At 48.0% G+C, this 17,913-nt stretch overlaps 1 protein-coding gene and 1 long non-coding RNA gene across 2 annotated transcripts in view; one reads left to right on the forward strand and one right to left on the reverse strand.

Annotated features, from left to right (window-relative positions):
* The window catches only part of LRRC4B (leucine rich repeat containing 4B), a 144,261-nt gene that overhangs the window by 40,837 nt on the left and 85,511 nt on the right, over positions 1-17,913 (forward strand). The window lies entirely within an intron of this gene.
* LOC125445029 lies at positions 14,811-15,465 on the reverse strand. Its single transcript, XR_007246259.1, has 2 exons — positions 15,375-15,465; positions 14,811-14,859 (listed from the first exon to the last, which is right to left on the reverse strand). It is a non-coding gene; the product is annotated as an uncharacterized LOC125445029 (long non-coding RNA).

Raw genomic sequence — 17,913 nt, forward strand, 5'->3', positions numbered from 1 at the left:
CTGTTATTGACCACTGCACTGTGGGCCTATCCTTTGATGCTCGAGCTACATTTCAACAGACATGTGATCCCAAATCCATTTTTAAGGGGTGGGAACTGAAGAGAGGCTTGGCAGATAGGCGAGAATGCCATGGAGTGCTCTAGCCATCTCTCCATTCTCTCAACTTGCTTCCTCTGCCGTTTCCCCACTTTTCTTCACAGCTTCTTCCTGAAGCTGTGTCCTCACTTTCCTGCCTCACAATTCTCCCTCATGGCGTCTCCCATTTTTCTCACAGCTCCCATCCCACGACTGCTTCCCTGCTTCCCCTTGACTTCTTGTCATTGCTGTTGTTCTCTTTCTCCTACCTCGGCACCTCCCTCAGAACCACTTTCCACCTTTCCCTGCCACAACTGTTTCCCCATGGCTGGTTTGACCTACTTTCCCCTCACAACTCTCATTGCTGTTTTCCCTTTTCTCCACAACTCTTCCCCAAGGACTGCTTCCTCCTTTTCCCTTCACAACTCCTCCTGACTTCATTCCCCAATTTTTACCTCACAACTTCTTGTTGTTTCCATCTTCTCTCTTTTCCCCTCACAGCTCCTGACCACTGACTTCTTTCCCCCCTTTTCCCTCACATCTTCTCCCCCACAACTCCTTCCCACTTCTCCCTTCACCGTTCCTTCCCCATGGCTGCTTCTCCCTGATTTCTCCTCACAGTTCCTCCTCATGACTATCTCCTCCATGTCCACCTCGGTTCTTCTACCTTGGCCGTTCCCCTCATCTGGGTTCCACGTGAGTGCTACTAAACCAACATGGATGTAGAACTCCATGTTTGCCTCATGATGTCTTGTCGCTGGCCAGAATGTGCTCCTCTTCGCAAGTACAACAGATGATAGGATCTTATGTGTGTAGTTAATGGCTCCCTTTTGTCTGGAGCAGAACGGAAAGACGGAGGCAGTGTACCACTGTGACGTTCTCTCCAGAACGGGGGGGAAAAACCCTTAGTCCCTATGACTTCCTATAAAACCTCTGGGGCTGCACATTTAATGCCGATGGTGCACTGAGGATATCTCTCTTTGATGATCTCTAATGAGCCTGCCGTACAGATGGCATTCAGTGGGAGGAAGTGGTGCAGCTGGCATGTGCTGGGATTTGGATGGTGGCATAAATCAGGGCTTGAGCAACCTGCTCCGTGCACTGGAAACTTCCCACGAGCCAACTGAGGGGACTGGCGGATAATTGGAACATTGCACCAAATGGTCCTTGAATTCCTTCTTCTGTGTCCTTTTGCAGCTGGGTGTGATGGACCATGTCTGGAGTGGGGAGCCCTCTGTCACCAACACTATCTATGGCTTTCTCTTTCCATTTTCCCTTACTCTGAGGATTAATTACTTCTTTGGACACACACAGTAACCTTGTATCAAGTCAGATCATTGGTCTATCAAGGTTATTCTGGTTGTCTGTGACGGGCAGCCGCTCTCCAATGTCTTCAGATTTTCATATCACTTTCTACCTGATCTTTTTAACTGGAAATACTGGGAATTGAACCTGGGGCCTTCTACATGCCAAGCAAGTTCTCTCCCATTAAGCCACAGCCTCTCCCCTAAAAGTCACTGAATCTGAAGGGATACGAGCTTGTAAGCCACCTTAAATCTCCTTACTGGAGAGAAAGGTGGGGCATAAATCCAAACTGCTGCCGCCACCACCGCCTCCTCCTCCTCCTCCTCCTCCTCCTCCTCCTCCTCCTCCTCTTCTTCTTCTTCTTCTGCTGCTGCTGCTTCTGCTTCTGCTGCTTCTGCTGCTTCTGCTGCTTCTTCTTCTTCAAGTCAGACCAATGGTCTATCAAGGTCTGTGTTATCTGCATTCCCATCACCAACCAATCCTTCATCTGGGGATGCCAAGGACAGAGCTTGGGATGTTCTGCATGCAAAACATATGCTGGACCATCGAGCCCCTGCCCATTCTTTTGGGTTTACTGTTACACTTCTGCTGTGAACGCAAGTTTCATTGCACAGCTTAAGTGGGAAGGAAGCCCTTTCCAGCTGCCAAACTTCCCAACAGGGCTGAGAAGCATAATCATGGGTAGCAATCCAGCAACATCTCCCCCTTGCCCAGAACCAGGAAAATGTCCAGCTCACTTCAGAGTGTGGAAGTTAGGCCAATTTGCCCTGGGCATCTGTTCATCCTTTTGTATGGACGAGCCGGGTAGTTAACTGGATGGCAAGCCTCAGGTGCTTGACTGGTTCCGCTTAATTTGCAATATTTCTGTTCTGGATCCAAAAATGCAAAAAGAAATTAGATATCCTTTGGAGATCACAAGTTCAGGGGGGGGGGATATAAAACTGAATCTGTGTTTCTTCTCTCTTGCCATCTGATTCCCAAAGCCTCCAGCATGTATTGCAAATACATTTTCAGGCTTATCTCCACAACAACAAGGACCTCAAACAATAGCTGCCTTAAAAAATGAAAGCGGGAAAATCTCACCGGAGCGTGCAAAGAGCTGCCTCGGGGCTACATGAAGCCGGAGGGCTCTTGCAGACCACCCGCAGTGAAGATGCCGGCAATTCCCGGGTTTAATATCATCTTGAAATTAAAACAGAGATAACTGTAATTAAGGATAATCACAGGTGGAAGGCCAACACCCACATTTACGGGGACGTCTTGGGATGGGATTGCCATGCCGATAACATTCCTCAGGGAAAGTTTGTCAAAACTTCTGCTCAGGTATCAAAGCTGCTCAGGTATCAAAGCTGATGGCATTTCTGTTGCGGATGTAATCTGCGGTGGGATTCAAATAATTTAACAACCGGTTCCGGCGGTGGGATTCGAATCGTTTAACAACTCATTCACAAGCACCATTTTAACAAGCGGTTCTACCAAAGTGGTGCGAACCGGCTGAATCCCACCACTGGATGTAATGGCTTTTCAAATCTCAGTCTGATCCTGGCCAAAAGCGGCAGGGCAGAAATGATGTTGAAACCATTCCTCCCAGTGGTGGGATCCAAAAATTTTAGTAACAGGTTCCCATGGTGGTGGGATTCAAACAGTGGATAGCACCAATGGGGCTGGGTGGGGCACGACAGGGGCGTGGCCAGGCATTCGGGGGCGGGGTATTCCTGGGCGGGGCGCTGTGGCAAGGACGCAGCCACTGCGCCGGTCCTTGGGTGGGAAACGAATGTACACAGGCGCAGGCTGCCACGCACGCCGGTGCACCTCCTGCTAGACTGCTTCTAAGAGTTCTGCAATGGCGGCTACTGCTGAGAGGGAGAGGGTGTAACTAAAGGCCAAAAAAATCCGCGTGGCAAAATCACCCATTGTGTAACCCCCCTCCTCTGTACGCACAAATGGTGGTGAAACCTACTCTCGGGAACCTGTGAGAACCTGCTGGATCCCACCTCTGATTCCTCCCCAATACTGGCGAAGGTCTTCATCCTGTGGAAAGCCCAGCCATCAGTGGAGAATATATTCAGGCATTGGGGCATGGCTGGATTCTTTGGTAGGCTTAGAACATTCTGTTTAGTTATCTGTCAATGTGGGGTTAGCCAGTGATCACAAACAGGGCGGCCAATAGGAGTTTTTGTAACCTGGAAAACAATCCGCAGTGGGCAAACACGGACAATAGCTCGGAGGCAGGAAATGGAGGCTCGGGAAAGGAATGCCCAGCTGCATAAAGAGCAAAGGAACCCTTGTGGTAAATTCAACCAAGTGGCAGTTTTGACAAACTGAGCTCCCGTGATTCACCCCCACTCCCGACAAACACCTGGAATATACTATTTTAGACTGCAGTTGGAAAATTCTATGACTGCATTTTTTCCCCTGCAATTTAAAAGCAAGCTCCCCGTGCATAGAAAGTTAGATGTCTGTCAGGGGGGTCCAAGTCATGCCTTTCTGAATAGGCCAATGTTGCAAGGGGGGAGCTGCACCCCACCACCCTTCGTGGCACAGTGAAAGAACAGGGCCCACAGACTAGCTTAGAGTTGCCAACTTCCAGGGAAGGACTGGAGAGCTCCTGGAACTACATCTGATCCCCAGACTACTGGGATGAGTTCCCCTGGAGGAAATATCTGCTTGGGGGGTGGGGGATCCTGATGAAGTTTCTCCCCTCAGCAAACTCCATGGTCCCCTCTAAATCCCCAGGTCTCCCTCCAAATACCCATGAGTCACCTTCAAATCCCAGGGAATTTTCAAACCGTGAGTTGGCAACCCTGCTTCCAGTTATAGCAGATCAGGGTTCATTCATTCATTCATTCATTCATTCATTCATTCATTCATTCATTCATTCATTCATTCATTTATTTATTTATTTATTTATTTATTTATTTATTTATTTATTTATTTATTTATTTGAGGCTTGAGGTAGTTTCCATTATCAGTATCAATGCAGAATTAGAACATCTCGAAAGCAACTAAAAACTATTGAAAAACTATTCATCCGTCTACAAAGAGGGCAAAATATCCCTATCGCTGAACACTGCCAGATCTTAAAGGAGGGCAAATTAAACAAAACCATTCATCTGGATGGAGGGGAGAACCATTCATCTGGATTAATGGAGATGGAAAGATAAAGGGTTGGAGGTGGGAGAGCAGGGTGGTAACTACTGCTGCGTCAACCATATGCCTTGTGGAATATTTCTGTCTTACGGGCCCTGTGGAATTGCATTAAATCCCACAGGGCTCTGGTCTCATTGGTCAGAGCTTTCCATTAGGCTGGGACCAGGGCAAAAAAGGCCCTGGCTCTGTTTGAGGCAAGCCAGGCCCTTTCCCCACTTACCTTAAGCCCCGCGCTACTCTCCTCAAGTAGCGTGGGGTCCAGCTGCACTGCCCACTTCAGGGGCGGCGAGAATGCAGCCGCCCCGATGCTGCCTCTCTCGCGCCCCCTCAGCTCGCGTAATTCCTGGCGCCTTTTTAAATGGCACCTTTTCGCAGGGTCGTGGGGAAGCCGGGGCGTGCACCAGGAATTGTGCGCGCTGGGAATTGCGTGCAGCAACCCTCCGACAAGGGTAAGTGCGGAAAGGGCCCCAGACTTCCCTCGGGCCAAGGGCCACAAGCAAACTTTCACTTGATGATCTCAGTGTCTGTTGAGCTATAGAAGATCAGCATTTGTCTCCCTTCTTGTTTTGGCCCCTTCTGCACTTTCAATCCATTTTCACAATTGTTTGCAAGTGGGTTTTGCTATTCCACACAGTAAAATCCATCTGCAAAGTACATTGAAAGTGGATTGGAAGGGCATTATTCTGCACGTGCAGAAGGGGTCTTTTTGTGGAACAAGGCAAAGAGTTCTTGGCCCTTAGCTTATTCCTTGTGGCTTGGAGGGGGCCCGTCCAATGGACCATCCCTGGAGTGAACTGAATTTTCTTTTGCTGGCTTTTCTGTTTTTGTTTGTTTGTTTGTTTGTTGTTTGCTAAGCAGCTCTTGGGTCCTTACAGAGAGAAAAGTAGCCAATCAATGTTGAAATAAATAAAATCTTTCTGCTTTTCGAAGTCTGATGAGGACATTATTATTATTATTATTATTTATTTAATTTGTATACCGCCCGATCCCCGAAGGGCTCTGGGCGGTGAACAACATTCACTACAACATCAACAGGAGCGGTCGTACAAATATAAACACATAGGCTCCATCCCATAAAATAGCTTAAAACTCATAAAACAGCAAAAAACCATAATACATAATAAAAGGCGTCCGACCCCAATTTAAAACCTACCCCCATGAAAGAACTTCCTTGGGTTCTGAACTGGCACAACTTTCCATTTATTTTGTTTCTATTCTACTTTTTTCCCTGCCATCATGAAACTGAAAACAGCATCCACAGGCCTTCCTGGAGGGTTTCTCATCCAGACAGCCTGCACATCAGCAAAATGGCCGCATCCTTTTACCTCAGAAGTCATTGCTTTCTGTGTGCGAAATGCCCTCTCTGGGCCTTCTCGACCATAGCTTTGCTCATTATCGATCATGCCCGCCAGCCAATCTCTCCCTGGCTATTCAGCTCTCCACAGAACTGATTGGCTGGATAATTAATTTGCTGCTTAATTAACTCACTTTGAGAGGAGATCCTCCAGTTGTTTGTGGTTGCACTTGTGTCTGCCACAGAAGGTTAGAAATAATTTTTCAAACACTTAGCTCTGAGCATCCAATCTTTAGAGACTTAGATTTGGACACGGTGGCATTCCTACTGCTGTCTTTTGGTTTTTTTTAAAAAATCTGTCTCATCCCTTTTGCTTCAAAGGACACAACTAGGCTGCAAATCTGGTCCAGTGCGAACACCCACCGGGTGGCCACAGGCCAGCCGTATCTGTCAGCCCAAACCACTCCACAGGGCTGTTGTGAGACTAAAACAGAGAGATGTGAGCTGTTTTGGGTCCCTGCTGACGTGAAAGGTGGGGTATGAATGAAGTCAAATTAAAAGGAAAAATAATACAGGGGCTTTTGAACATGCTCCCCTAATGCTGTGCCTACTTTTCCTGTGCTGAAACAAAGTTGTGCGCCAATCGGATTGCAGGAAAGTTGGTATGGCTGCGAGGGTTCGTTTCTGTATGTCTTCGCAACGGTGCTTGCGTTGAACGAAATTTTAAAAAGGGAAGCGTTTCCGTGCAAGGTGCAAAAGCAACCTGAATCTTTTCCATGGATGCCAGTCGCTTCCCAAATGCTTAATGGGCACAGATGCGAATGGAAAAAAGGAAAACGGGTTCATTTATAACAACTGCAACCCGTTATAAGTAGGCTGTGCGAATTCACCAATATAAAACTAACATGGCAATACATTATAAGGAAGCAAGGTAGATAGAAAGGGGCGGCAGGATGATGGGGAAAAAACATGGCGGCCTCAACCCTATTGCTGGGAGTACAGGTTTGGCCCCTTCCACACATGCAGAATGAAACACTTTCAATCCATTTTCAATGCATTTTGCAGCTGGATTTTACTGTGCGGAATAGCAAAATCCACTTGCAAACAATTGTGAAAGTGGATTGAAAGTGCCTTATTCTGCACGTGCGGAAGGGGCCTCTGTCTTGCAGGCCCTGCAAAACTGCATCCAGTCTTGCAGGTTCCCAAGTCTCATTGGGCAGAGGGTGCTACCATATACATTCAAATGGTCAGATTTATCACTGAAATACCTGCAAGTGGTTGCCGGGAGAGGATCAGGAACACAAGGGTCGATTCCACACTTGTGTTATGGACCTAAGTTCGAGCTGCGTTCGACCTAAGTGCTCCGCACAACCACTGGGATCGACATGGTTTTGTACCACCTTCGCCCCGTGTAACGGTCAAATTTCCAACTCCAGGTGGGAACTACTACTTTTTCAGGGAACCACGCTCGAACTCAGCTCGATTCCAGTAAAGTACGGAACCTCTGGTGCCAGGAGTCCCCCATTCAGCCAATCACAGCTGAGTGTTTCGGGCATGCATACAGCTGGAGAACCGCTGCGGCAAAAATTGCGCCTAGTTTTTTCCCCCTCTTCTTTCTTGCGTTTGAAGCGATGGCTGCTCACACAAACTGCGCACAATTTCCACATACCAATGTAAGCGGCCAATCAAAAAACGTTACCTTCGTCCCTCCATTCCTGTGGCAATTTTTTTTAATAACGTGTGTGGGGATAGACGGAACATGGCCGTAGAACAGTAGCCAATTGGAATGGAGCGGCGGAGAGGCACAGGATGATTCCTCCCTCCGAGCTGGGATCAAGCTGGTTGCAGTGGGGAACAAGAATGGCTTTGGCCTAGGTTAGTACCCTTCTCAGGGAACTGGGTCAAACCTTTTTTACTCGTGTGCGGAATCGCCCAAGGATTGGTTTTCTGGAGCAGATCCGTTGACTCCAGAATCCTTTCTCAAGAGCCGCTGGGCAGATTCCTCCAGAAACTCTTGCACAGGGGGGCGATGGCAACGGGCTTGTACCATCCTCTCGCACTTGCAGAAGTACCTTCCTTCAAAGGCCGAGTCCACTACTGTGCTAATAGCCATTGACAGTCTTGACCCCAGTGCTTCTGCTTCTCCACAGTTCACCGAGACAAGTGGAGAGCCTGAACGTTTGTGCGCCATTCTCACCCAGCACACACGTTTTGGCGTTTGTATTTGAGTACAATAGAGTAATGGGAGAAGCACTGCCCCCTTCCTTTTTACAGGAGACGGTGGAGACGGAATTAGGGCCCTTTTCTCCCAGACAAGAGCGGCACTTTGCTACCGAGACCTGCCCCACTCATACAAGGAGATAATTGCAGGAGCCGATTGTTCCAGCAAGACGTTTTTTGGTACAAAAGAGGAAGCCGGTGGGAGGAAGCCTGTGCCTTAAACTTACTTCTTCAGAAGCACCATTTGGCATTGTCTAGACTTGCAATTTCTTATCCTCCAAAGGTTCTCTTTCTCCCCCTCCCCCTCTCATGGCCCCACCTCCTGGCAACATGCTAAGATCTCAGGTCCCAACTGGATGGAGAGGAACTCTCGCCTGTGGAGATCAGCTCTAAGAATTGTTTCAGAGCAGATCTGAGCAGCGCAGAGGCCAGCATGAAAGGCGAGGTGCTCAGCGGAAGAGCGCATGCTTTCCTTGCCAAAGGTCTCTGGAGTTCGGTCCCGGGGATCTCCAGTTAAAGGATCTCACACAAGACGGGCCTCTTTCTGCCTGATATTCAGTCAGGGGTCCATTCTGCACAGCACAAATAAGAAGTCTGTGAAACATCTTAAACCTTAAATCTGTGAGACGTCTTGTGACTCTGCGCATCTGAAATAAGATGTCTGGGAGGTCTCTTAAAAGGAGGAGAATAAGAGTTTGGATTTATACTCCACCTCTCTCAGCAGCAGTGGCGTAGGAGGTTAAGAGCTCATGTATCTAATCTGGAGGAACCGGGTTTGATTCCCAGCTCTGCCGCCTGAGCTGTGGAGGCTTATCTGGGGAATTCAGATTAACCTGTACACTCCCACATACGCCAGCTGGGTGACCTTGGGCTAGTCACAGCTTTTCGGAGCTCTCTCAGCCCCAACTACCTCACAGGGTGTTTGTTTGTGTCTCCTGCAGGAGAGAAAGGGGGGATATAAATCCAAACTCTTCTTCTTCTTCTTCTTCTTCTTCTTCTTCTTCTTCTTCTTCTTCTTCTTCTTCTTCTTCTTCTTCTTCTTCTTCTTCTTCTTCTTCTTCTTCTTCTTCTTCTTCTTCTTCTTCTTCTTCTTCTGAAGCACCCCTAGCTGAGCTGAACTATGTACATTTTGCCCACTCCCCACTTCCTTGTTGTTTCTGTGCAACCTCCGTTTGGGGAGGTTTCCTGCTGCCTCTTTTCCCTGCCATCTTTGATCTAGCATTAGTTTGCTTGATTGTGTCAATTTCTTGTCAATTTCACATAGTTTTTTTTTTTAAAAAAAGGAAACCCCTTCTGATCCTTCTGAAATGAAGAGTGGAAGGAGCTGCTGTGTTGGGGGTGGGGGAAGGTGGAGAGGAGTGAGAAAACCTGAAGAACTCTAAACCCATGCTGATCTCCTTCGCTTTCCCCGCAAAGGGAGAGGGAAAGCGGCACTTTCAGAGCTTTTGGAAACTGTGGGGATTATCTGGTCTGAAGGCAGGGTGACTGCCAAAGAGGGGAAGAATTGTGCGTAACCAAGAATCAAACCCAGTGTGGGATCCAAAAATTTTAGTAACAGGTTCCCATGGTGGTGGGATTCAAACAATGGCGTAGTACCAATGGGACCGGGTGTGGCGTGGCCGGGCATTCCGGGGGTGGGGCATTGCTGGGCAGGGCGTGGTAAGGACGCAGCCGCTGCGCCAGTCCTTGGGCAGGAAACGAATGCACGCAGGTGCAGGCTGCCACGCACACCGGTGCACCTCCTGCTAGACTGCTTCAAGTTCTGCGCGCTACTGCTGAGGAGCGGAGGAGGGGCGTAACTAAGGCAAAAATCACGTGGCAAAATCACCAATGAGTAACCCCCTCTCGGCACACACAAATAATTAGTAACCTACTGTCAGGAACCTGTGAGAACCTGCTGGATCCCACCTCTGATCAAACCCCAAGGGAATGTACACTCCATGTAAAGGAGACCCCAGGTGTCTGATTTCTTTTAAATTTCTTTTAAAATTTTATTTTATACAATTTCTTTTGAAAAGGACAGTGTCAAAATTCTGCATGACAAAAAAATAGCATCTTTCAAGCCGCTCTCCATTAAAATAAAGTAGCGTTCTTTTTCTTTTTTTTTATTTCAAGATTTTCAGTGTGATCCTAAGCAAAAGTATACTCTTCTAGGCCCATTGACTTTAATGGACTGAGAATAGTATTAAAACTGTGCCATTGATCACCCCCAACAGTTTTGCAGCTCAAAGCCTCTCAAACTTTTCACACAAGGCACAATAAGTCGGAGGCCTATTTCTTTTAGAGTATCTTACGTTCGCTGTCCCTGTTTAGCAGGTACCGGGGCTATTTTCTTGCACCTGCTTCCCCTGGAAAATGCCCCATGGTTGCTTTTTTGTAAACATCTGCACAAATTTTGTTAGCACAAGTCGCTTGCACTTCAGTTCTTCAGTTCTTCAGCATTTGGGACTCTTTAGTTTGGAGAGGAGACGTCTGAGGGGGGATATGATTGAAGTCTATAAAATTATGCCTGGGGTAGAAAATGTTGACAGAGAGAAATTTTTCTCTCTTTCTCACAATACTAGAACCAGGGGGCATTCATTGAAAATGCTGGGGGGTAGAATTAGGACTAATAAAAGGAAACACTTCTTCACGCAACGTGTGATTGGTGTTTGGAATATGCTGCCACAGGAGGTGGTGATGGCCACTCACCTGGATAGCTTTAAAAAGGGCTTGGACAGATTTATGGAGGAGAAGTTGCTCTATGGCTACCAATCTTGATCCTCCTTGATCTCAGATTGCAAATGCCTTAGCAGACCAGGTGCTCAGGAGCAGCAGCAGCAGCAGGCCATTGCTTTCACCTCCTGCATGTGAGCTCCCAAAGGCACCTGGTGGGCCACTGCGAGTAGCAGAATGCTGGACTAGATGGACTCTGGTCTGATCCAGCAGGCTTGTTCTTATGTTCTTATGTTCCGCTCTTTACCCCTGAAAATTAAATCTTTTGGTGGACGGGGAGGTGCATCTGGTCCCTAAAGGATGTGTAGGTGAATGTGTGCGCATGAACTTTGAAGCAAAAACAATACATGTGTTCTGAAGGCTTGTGAATCTCCCTTTCTGCAAAGCCGTTTGTCAATTCCAGAGACTTGATCCATGGGCGTTTTAAAACCCCTTCCTGTTTTCCGCAGAAACATGCAAACGTGCTTTTGAAAGGGCCATCTCTCACACATGTTCACCAAGAGAGCAGAAAGAGTGCTTTATGTCCCTATAAAGAGGGCATTTGCCTCTGCCTGCCTATTTCCCCCACTGCAATTGCTCAGGTATATCTCGAAAGGTTGATAACATATTGTGAGACAATTAAGTAGAGCCATCACCTCCTTGCCTTTTAAATCACTGGGTGACAGGGCTATTGCAGAATAAATGAATATATAGTGTGCATCGAGCAGTGAGGAATCTTCGGCAGGGAGTAACATATGTGGGGGACTTGTGGTTTGAGGCTTTCAGAAGATCCTTAGAAAAATTATAGGGGTATTATGAACATCATCTGGGTGGGAATATATAGAAGGTGGATTTTTATTGCCTTTGCCTTTAAGGTGACCGGGTGCAAGAGAGTGCAGGGCCCCTATCTTTCTGGATCCTGTGTGAGATCAATAACGGCTAAGGAACTGAGCTATCCATTTGAACATCACTTGTTGGAACGCTGTCTGTGATCTGAAGTCACGAATAGAAGAAGAAGAGTTTGGATTTATCCCCCACCTTTCTGTCCTGTAAGGAGACTCAAGGTGGCTTACAAGCTCCTTTCCCTTCTTCTCCCTACAACTGACACCTTGCGAGGCAGGTGGGGCTGAGAGAGTTCCGAAGAACTGTGACTAGCCCACGGTCACCCAGCAGGAAGGTAGGAGTGCGGAAACGCATCTGGTCCACCAGATAAGCCTCCACCACTCAGGTGGAGGAGTGGGGAATCAAACCCAGTTCTCCAGATTAGAATCCACCTGCTTTTAACCACTACCCCACGCTGGCTCAATCCAGAGCTCTCAGGTGGGCTAGGATGGCGCTGCTCTGGTGCTGCCCCTCCCCCTCCAAAGGGCTTTCTTGTAGCAAGAGAAACCCAAAAGTTTTTGTTTTGTTTTGTAAGGGCGAAATCCCCCCCCCCCCCCCCGGCAGGGAATAGAGATACACCAACAAAATCAGTCCCCGGTGGAAACTCTGAAATGCCTAAAATTATTTTATTAAAGAATTAAAATATGGCACTTTATTTTAATTTCTATCCCGCCCTACCCCAGTTGAAATCGTAAAACAAGAAATATAGTTTAAGCAATGATCATGACCACACAAATCATACAAGAGCTGACTAAGAGAAAAGAGATGAAGCTGGATTAGAGCATCCTTTGTTTGGATGCTATCTGTGATGTGAAATCAATTTGCTCTCGTTCAGCCACATGGGTTGGGCGGGATGGCAATATTGACCTTTAAAAAGAAAAGATTAATACATGAGAATACCCCCAAAGTTCTACCTAAATGCAAAATGTTATCCCCACATACAGTTTCAGCACGTGCAGCATCTCTCCTCCTTACGGTGAAAAGTGGGCACCTGCCGAAATTCTCTGTACTTAAGGACACAAGCAGAGCCCTTCCGCACAAGCAGATTAATGCACTTCCAATCCACTTTCAATGCATTTTGCCGCTGTGCGGAATAGCAAAACCCACTGGCAAACAATTGTGGAAGTGGATTGAAAGCGCGTTATTCTGCACGTGCGGAAGGGGCCACAGTAGCCATTCAACAGCACTGCCCTGGCAGATGGCCAGAGGGTAGTTTTTCGTTCCCCGGAGTGAGCAGAGGTCAGGCAAGACGAGAGGACCAATAGCCTGTCCTCTAAAAGTGCGGTCTCAAGAATGGCTCCCCGTTCTTTCTTGTTCAACTCTGAGATTCCTTCCGACCTGAGAAAAATGCATGAATAAATTTAATGGTGGCTCCTCTCTAGAGTTGCTAACTGCTGGCATCGGCTGGAGATCTCCTGTGATTACAATTGATCTCCAGCCAATAGAGATGAGTTCACCTGGAGAAAATGGGTGTTTTGGAAGGTGGGCTCTATGGCATTGTACCCCATTGATGTCCCCAAACCCCACCCTTCTCAGACTCCATCCCCAAAAGCTCCTTCCCCAGTCCAAGTCACTGATCTCCATCTCAGCCTGCTCCGGTGAGTAGAACTTCTAGGATGCCAATGACAGTATCTTAGAATCATAGAGTTGGAAGAGACCCCAAGAGCCATCAAGTCCAACCCCCTTAACAATGCAGGAACACAACAATCAAAGCACTCCTGTCAGAGGGCCATCCAGTCTCTCTTTAAAAACCTCCACAGAAGGTAAGAGATGTTACAAGACCGTCTTGCCTTCCATTACTTTGGGGGTCTGTGTTTGTAGAGGAGGAGGAAGAAGAGTTTTGGATTTATACCCCCCCCCCTTTCTCTCCTGCAGGAGACTCAAAGGGGCTTACAATCTCCTTGCCCTTCCCCCCTCACAACAAACACCTTGTGAGGTGGGTGGGGCTGAGAGAGCTCCGAGAAGCTGTGACTAGCCCAAGGTCACCCAGCTGGCGTGTGTGGGAGTGCACAGGCTAATCTGAATTCCCCAGATAAGCCTCCACAGCTCAGGCGGCAGAGCTGGGAATCAAACCCGGTTCCTCCAGATTAGATACACGAGCTCTTAACCTCCTACGCCACTGCTGCTCTGTAGAATACAGAGCTGTGTTCACTTCTCTATCTTGCAACTTGGGAAACCCTAACTTGCAGCTGTGTCACGCTCTCGATAAAATAGGGGCACCCGCCCGCCACAGTTGTTTCAGATCACGGCAGATATCAATTGAGTTTGGGCTGGTCAGCGTGTTTATGTGTGAACAGCTGGCGAGTGGCTTCCTACCAGCTGTTCTGCAGGTGAATGTGGGAGGAGAGGCGCTCTTTGACTACCAAAGAGGCTGTGCTGGAGATCATAGGACAGTGATGGCGAACCTGTGGCACGGGTGCCAGAGGTGGCACTCTGAGCCCTCTCTGTGGGCACGCACAAACAGAGTCCCCCCCCACCCCCCACACATCTAGGCTGGCCTGGGCCGCTGGGTTCGATTATTAGCATTAAACCTAAGACCTAGTTTTGGGGAAGCAGTGTAGGTAACCCTGTTAAGCGCTGTTAAACCTCACTGATTTTCATACAAAGAACCAAAGCGCGATCCTTTACCTGGGAGTAAGCTCAGTTGCTGGCAATGGGGCTTGCTTCACCAGCAAGCTGCACCTCCTAGGGTTTTGACAGTTTACCCCTGGGAAAGAGTTGCACGGTTGCTTAGGAGAAGCAAAGCCACCGACTACCACCAAGCTTACTCCCCGAAAGTAAAGGCACACCTCAGAGCCAGCCGCTTTTTTCCTAGCAGAAAACCTCAGTGAGATCCAGGTTAAATTGCCGTGGTTGGCACTTTGTGATAAATACGTGGAGTTTGGGGTTGCAATTTGAACACCTCTCGGTCTGAAAAAAGGTTCATGCCATCACTGTCATATGGGACAGTGATGGCGAACCTGTATGCAGGTGCCAGAGGTGGCACTCCCTGGAAGACACCTCTGTGGGCACGCACAAACAGAGTCCCCCCCCCACACATCTAGGCTGGCCCTGGGCGCTGGGTTAGATTATTAACGTAAAACTTCAGACCTGGATTTTGGGGAAGCAGTGTGGTAACCCTGTTAAAAGCTGCTGTTAAAGCCTCACTGATTTTCATACACAAAGAACCAAGCGATCCTTTACCTGGGGAGTAAGCTCAGTTGCTGGCAATGGGGCTTGCTTCTGAGCAAGCTGCACTCCTAGGGACAGTTTACCCCTGGGAAGAGTTGCCTGGTTGCTTGAGAAGCAAACCACCGACTACCATAAGCCTCCCGTGAGGCACTTCGAACAGGCAGAAAAACCTGGCAGAAAACCTCAGTGAGATCCAGGTTAAATTGCCGTGTTGGCACTTTGTGATCATCACGTGGGTTTAGGGTTGCAATTTTGGGCACTCGGTCTAGAAAGGTTAAAATAATCACTCAATGGGACAGTGATGGCGACCTGTGGCATCGGTGCCAGAGGTGGCACTCCCCAGCCCTCTCTTGTGGGCACGCGACAAACAGAGTCCCCCCCACCCCCCAATATCTAGGCTGGCCTGGGCCGCTGGGTTCGATTATTAGCATTAAACCTAAGACCTAGTTTTGGGGAAGCAGTGTAGGTAACCCTGTTAAGCGCTGTTAAACCTCACTGATTTTCATACAAAGAACCAAAGCGCGATCCTTTACCTGGGAGTAAGCTCAGTTGCTGGCAATGGGGCTTGCTTCTGAGCAAACACTCCTAGGGTTTTGATTTACCCCTGGGAAGAGTTGCACGGTTGCTTCGAAGCAAAGCCACCGACTACCACCAAGCTTACTCCCGAGTAAGGCACACCTCAGAGCCAACCGTTTTTTCTAAACGAAAACCTCAGTAGTCAGGTTAAATTGCCGTGTTGGCACTTTGTGATAAATACGTGGGTTTGGGGTTGCAATTTGGGCACTCGGTCTCGAAAAGGTTCGCCATCACTGTCATAGGACCTGAATGCTATGCAAGATGTGGGCTGCTGTGATAAAGGGAATTGGGAGTGCCTGTGCAGAAAATGTGATCGAATCCACCCCACAGCCTCCATTAGATCTCTTGCACCAAGTGTACTATCCTGTCTTTATCTGTTCCCTGCTGTGTTTTAATACATTTTGATGTTTCCCTGAGTGTTTGGAGAAGGATATGTTAGAGCTTACTGCAAGGGGGTAAAGAGACATTGGCAACGTGTGTGCATTCCTTTTAATCTGTCCCTACGAAATCGGCCCCATTGGCAGTTCTCGCACGGACCTATTATTAGCTTTTGCTGGTATCATAAACATGTGAGTGGATCACAGTCATTACACCCTGTGTGGTTCAAAAAAATTCATCACCCAGGATATTTCTTTATTGAGGGTGGGGGTTGCATATTTGAACGCATGGAGTTGCTTATAGAAGAAGAAGAAGAAGAAGAGTTTGGATTTCTATCCCCCCTTTCTCTCCTGCAGGAGACACAAAGGGGCTTACAATCTCCTTGCCCTTCCCCCCTCACAACAAACACCCTGTGAGGTGGGTGGGGCTGAGAGAGCTCCGAGAAGCTGTGACTAGCCCAAGGTCACCCAGCTGGCGTGTGTGGGAGTGTACAGGCTAATCTGAATTCCCCAGATAAGCCTCCACAGCTCAGGCGGCAGAGCTGGGAATCAAACCCGGTTCCTCCAGATTAGATACACGAGCTCTTAACCTCCTACACCAGTGCTTATACTGAGTTAGGCTGTCGATTCATCCGTTCTGTAGCGTCTGCTCTTATGGTGGTTCTCCAAAGTCTCCAGCAAAAGTCTCTCCCAACACACTTATCACCCAAGACTGGAGCTACTGTGGAACTGGAGTTGGCTTTTTGTATTCAAAGCACGTGTGGCACCACTTAGCCGGAGCCAGAGTCACCCCCTTCTAGCCATGTAGATTTCAGCGAATTTAGAGGGGTATAGGATCACGCTGTCAAACACAGGAGTTGCCCCTTAATGCCCTTCGATCACCCTAGCATGCTCAGTCACAGCGGATAGAGTAGATTTATCCGTACTCTTTCAATGGGAATTTGGTCTCTCCAGTTCACAGCTCAAGATCTGAATGGAATGGCTGCACACAACGTAAGTCCCTGTGGTAGGTCGACAGTTGGAGCTGTGGAGATTAGCCAGGCCTGTTACAAACACAGAGTTTTGCTTTCTGACCTCATTTCTGTGCTTAGAGGGATCGTTGGCCATGAGGACTTGGCCCTGCACTGTACTGTTGCTCTGTTGTAAATGGTTCTCCGGCCCCGTGCCCTTCCATCTATAATTTTCAATGTTTTCTCTGCAAATATCATACCCTTTGGAATTTCAGATAATATAGGCACTGTTGCAAAACCTGCATTCTGAGTCCCTGTCCCTCCAGCGTTATAAATGGTGGAATATTTTTGAACACACCTGAACACATGAAGTTGCCTTATTCCAAACCAGCCTATTGGTATATCAATGTCAGTACTATCTTCTCAGACTAGTATTGGCTCTCTAGAGAAGAAGAAGAGTTTGGATTTATACCCCACTTTTCTCTCCTGTAAGGAGACTCAGTGTGGCTTACAAGCTTCTTTCTCTTCCTCTCCCCACCACAGACACCTTGTGAAGTAGGTGGGGCTGAGAGAGTTCTGGGAGAACTTTGATTAGCCCAGGGTCACCCAGCAGGAATGCAGGAGTGCGGAAACACATCTGGTTCACCAGACAAGCCTCTGCCACTTAGGTGGAGGAGTGGGGAATCAAACCCGAGTCTCCAGATTAGATCTAGGGTCTCAGGGTCTTTCACACAGCCTGCTCCCTAATCCTCTTAACTGGAGATTCCTGGGATCGAACCTGAAACTTTCTGCATGCTGAGCCGATGCTCTACCACTGAGCCACAGCCCCTCCCCTCTTCTCTAGCTGTCCTATGCTGTATATCTGTGTTTTCAAATAGCATGTCCTGTATTGATTGGGTAGCAATATATAACTATCGTGTAACACGTCGTCATAAATTCAAAATGAACCTCATTATGCTGTAATGTGTGAAATGGCAGGCTGTGCTCGGCACGATGACCTGGCACTCCTGCTCACACATCGACAGATGTGGAATAGAGGTCCTTGAGCCGCAAAGAAAAAGGCAGGGTATAAATATTTGAATAAGTAAATTAATCTTCTAGAAAGCCAAGCGCTGCGATCCAAAGAATGGCACTGCTTGCTGCTCATACGAACGATGTTTCGAAAAGTCGTCCTGACAGTCTTCCCGAAAAACGGGATGAAACGGAGACCATGATTGAC

The sequence above is a fragment of the Sphaerodactylus townsendi genome, linkage group LG15 (genome assembly GCF_021028975.2).
Source record: "Sphaerodactylus townsendi isolate TG3544 linkage group LG15, MPM_Stown_v2.3, whole genome shotgun sequence".
Taxonomy (NCBI): Eukaryota; Metazoa; Chordata; class Lepidosauria; order Squamata; family Sphaerodactylidae; genus Sphaerodactylus; species Sphaerodactylus townsendi.